The 3,699-nt window shown below is 54.9% G+C and overlaps 1 pseudogene; it reads right to left on the bottom strand.

The window, feature by feature from the left end:
- Nucleotides 1-226: 226 nt before the first annotated feature.
- LOC748403 (cytoplasmic tRNA 2-thiolation protein 1-like) lies at nucleotides 227-3,494 on the bottom strand (annotated as a pseudogene).
- Between the last annotated feature and the right edge of the window lie 205 nt (nucleotides 3,495-3,699).

The following is a 3,699-nucleotide window of genomic DNA, read 5'->3' as shown; positions in this document are numbered from 1 at the left end:
GCCCCCCAGCCCTCTCCTCCCTCAGAGCCAGAAGGCCAGCTCGAGACCCTTCCTCCCTGAGACCCCGAAGTCTGGGGTCCCAGCTTCTTTAGAGTTTCAGGTCACCGGGCCCCCATCCCCCTCCCACCTCACATGGAAGGCCAGATAAGGTAATGGGTTTATTCAGTGTCATTTACAGGCAGACCCCACCCGGGCGCGTCGGATCCCGACGGGAGGCCCGGAGTCGCTAGAAGGTGGGGACGGTCTCGGAGGTGGGGGCCCGGGCCGGATCCCGGGCGTCCCCGGCGTCGCCTCCTCGTCCAGCCCCTGGCGGCCCTTGCAGATGGCCAGGCGGGGCCGACCGCTGTTCAGGCCGTCCAGGAGCGCGCAGGCCTGGCAGAGCGCGCGGCTGGCCGGCGCCCCACAGCGGGGACAGGCGCCGGGGCGCGGGGGCCGCGCGGCCGAGGCCAGCGCCAGGCGCTCGGCCGAGTGCACGAGGTCCAGCACCGCCGACGGCCGCGGCGCCTCCAGGCGCTTGAGCAGATCCCGGGCGCTCCTCTCTTCTGAGAAGTAGTCGAGGCGGCGGAAGTGCGCGTACGGCACCACCTCCTTCTGCGAGGCTAACTGCAGCGGGCGGCAGCGCGGAAGGGCGCCCCCCTAGCCCGGAGAGCCCAGGCCCCCGCCCCGGGCCAGCCGCCCCGCAGGAAGTTCATGAGCACAGTCTCCGCCATGTCGTCGGCGTTGTGATCCGGTGGGGAGAGAAGGGAGCGGGTGAGGTGCGGCGCGGAGGGCGCTGCTGGCCAGGGAGCCCCTCGAGGAATCAAGGGTCCACCAGGACCCAGAGAGAGACTGGAAGGGGAGACCCACGGAGACCCAGGGCACAGTGGGGCCGCCAGGTCCCAGAGAGAGAGACGGCGACGGGGAGAGCGAGCCATGGAGACCCCGAACAATGTGCAACAGCCAGGATCCAGGGAGGGGGAGACAAAACCATGGAGACCCCTGGGACACTGTGGGTAACCACGACCCAGAGAGAGACGGGGAGGGGAGACCCAGGGCACAGCGGGGCCGCCAGGACCCAAGACAGAGAGGGGCAGGGGGAGGAGGAACAGATACTGATGGGGAAACCGGACCATGGAGACTCCCGGGCACCATGGAGCAACCAGAAGGAGACTGGAGGTGGACAGAAAACCTGAAGGGAACACAAACAAGCTCCTTGGGGGAGCCCTCATTTGCCATCCACCTACTGTATACCAGGCCCTTCGCTAGCTCTCTTTCCACATAGCGGGTAAAAGTGCTTTAAGCTGCAAACATCATTTCAGCCTCAGTTAAAACTGTATTTCAGACTACACAGGAGAAAAAAGGGCCATCTAATGGGGATTCTCAAGAGAGCTGTAGACACGAGTGCCTCTGGGAATGCAGATCACGCGATTTACAAAGACCAGAAAGAAAGTTAATGAATACATACACACCAGTCGCCATACAATTTAAATGGAAACTACGTTTATTCTGCATCTTGTCATCTTATACTTGAGTCTGTATATTAAAATGCTGTTCTTCTTCGGGCTTCTCAAGTTGGTCATATTTCCCCTCCTCAAGGCCTTTGCCTCTCTGTGACCTCAGCTCAGAACACCCCCCGCCCAAACTCCAACTCATCCCTCACCTGGTTATTCACTGAGCCTTCGGGTCTCAGTTCACTCAGGAAACGTTTCCTTAATCCCCACCTTTTCCCCGCCACTAGTACCCCCTGATATAAATTCACACATTCTGTGTAATTTTCCGTAGTAGCACTCGTCAGGTTATAATTACATTCGTGAGAATCAGGCAGGAGTAGAGACTGTCTTGTGCTCTTGTGGATCATCATAACAGCAAACATTTACATCATGTTTACTGTTTTTCAGCCTCTAGTCTAAGTGCTTTATATATAACTCATCTAATTCCCAACTCAAGGACCCAGATATTATTAACATCCCCATTTTACAAAAGATGAAACGGAGGTTAAGTAATTTGCTCTAGGCTACACAGCTTGTATCTGGTATTTAGTCAATGGACGATGATTACTTATTGAAGTAATCATTGAGAGAAAATAAGAGCTGTCAGAGAGAAATCTATAAAGAAAAGGAGTTAAAAGACACAGTAGCGTTTCAGACTGTGTGACTTTCGATGACAGACACCTCTTCACATCTCTCTTTGTGAAGGGAGATACAAACAAAGTCATTTCCCTCTACTAAAAATAGAAAAATTACCCAGGTGTGGTGGCAGACGCCTGTAAGCCCAGCTACTCAGGAGACTGAGGTAGGAGAATCGCTTGAACCTGGCAGACGGAGGTTGCAGTGAGCCTAGATTGCACCACTGTACTCCATCCTAGGTGACATAGTGAGACTCCAGCTCAAAATAATAATAATAAATAATAATAATAATAATAGCAGAGTACTCCAGCCTTAGCTCCTACAAGGTAGCCCCTCTACCTGCCAATGTATGTACCAATGTGTCCAGAATTGGTTCCTTCCAGTGGGTTCTTGGTCTCGCTGACTTCAGGAGTGAAGCCGCAGACCTTTGCAGTGTTACAGCTCATAAACGTAGTGCAGACCCAAAGAGCAACCTGGAGCAAGATTTATTATGAAGAGCAAAAGCACAAATCCTCCACCACGTGGAAGCGGACCCAAATGAGTTGCCGCTGCAGGCTCGGTGGCTAGCTTTTATTCCCTTATTTGGCCCCACCCACATTCTGCTGATTGGTCCATTTTACAGAGCGCTGATTGGTTCATTTTACAGAGCACTGATTGGTCCATTTTACAGAGTGCTGATTGGTCTGGTTTTACAGAGTGCTGATTGGTCCGGTTTTATAGAGTGCTGATTGGTGCGTTTACAAACCTTTAGCTAGACACAGAGCACTGATTGGTGTGTTTACAATCCTTTAGCTGGACGGAAAAGTTCTCCAAGTGCCCACCTGACCCAGAAGCCCAGCCAGCTTCATCTCTCACTAAGATGATGTCAGAGACCCAGAGGCTTGAAAAACCTGCCTTACTCCATCCTAGGGAGCCACACGTACTACCCACATGAACCTTCAGTAGACTCCGGCCCTAAATAGGCACATGCGTATTTCCCCAGCTCCTTACTGGGATCCCCCCGCTAAGCCATGTCCGATGCCCTTGTCTGCAGCCGTGAGCTGCAGTAAGATGCCCAGGCCTGGTGCCAGCGTGCGCAGCACGTGCGCCAGCACCGTGGAGTCCTTGCCGCCCGAGGTGCCCAGGGCCACCACCGCGCCTGGCGGCAGCAGGTAGCCCACAGGCACCGTGTGCTGCACCTCCGCCTCGAAGGCGGTGCAGAAGCAGGAACCGCACAGCGCTTGGCCCGAGCATGGATGGCGGAGGGAGGCGCATGCCACGTGGCAGGAGGCACATGACAGGGCGGGCATTGCAAGAAGGGACAGCTTCTCCTAGACTGGGAGAGGAGGCGGGTTACACATGTTTCATTGCCTTTGAGGAGTTCCCTAGATAGTGCCCCTGCCTGGAATAGACCAGGGGCAGCTGTGGGCAGGCTGCTCTTATATACGTGGGTTATAAATGGGTTCTGGTGTAAGAAAGCCACTGCCTCCAGGAAGGCTTCCAGGACTGCACCCATTGTGCACCAGGAAGAGAAGGAACTTAAGCTGATTTCAGGGGGAAAAAGAGGGAGCAACAAGCAGGTTATACCCAGAATTAGATCGTGTCCTGTCCAAAG

Source organism: Pan troglodytes, chromosome 20 (assembly GCF_028858775.2).
Source record: "Pan troglodytes isolate AG18354 chromosome 20, NHGRI_mPanTro3-v2.0_pri, whole genome shotgun sequence".
NCBI lineage: Eukaryota > Metazoa > Chordata > Mammalia > Primates > Hominidae > Pan > Pan troglodytes.
Note: the sequence above shows the minus strand (reverse complement) of the source record. Positions and strands in the feature narration are given on the sequence as shown.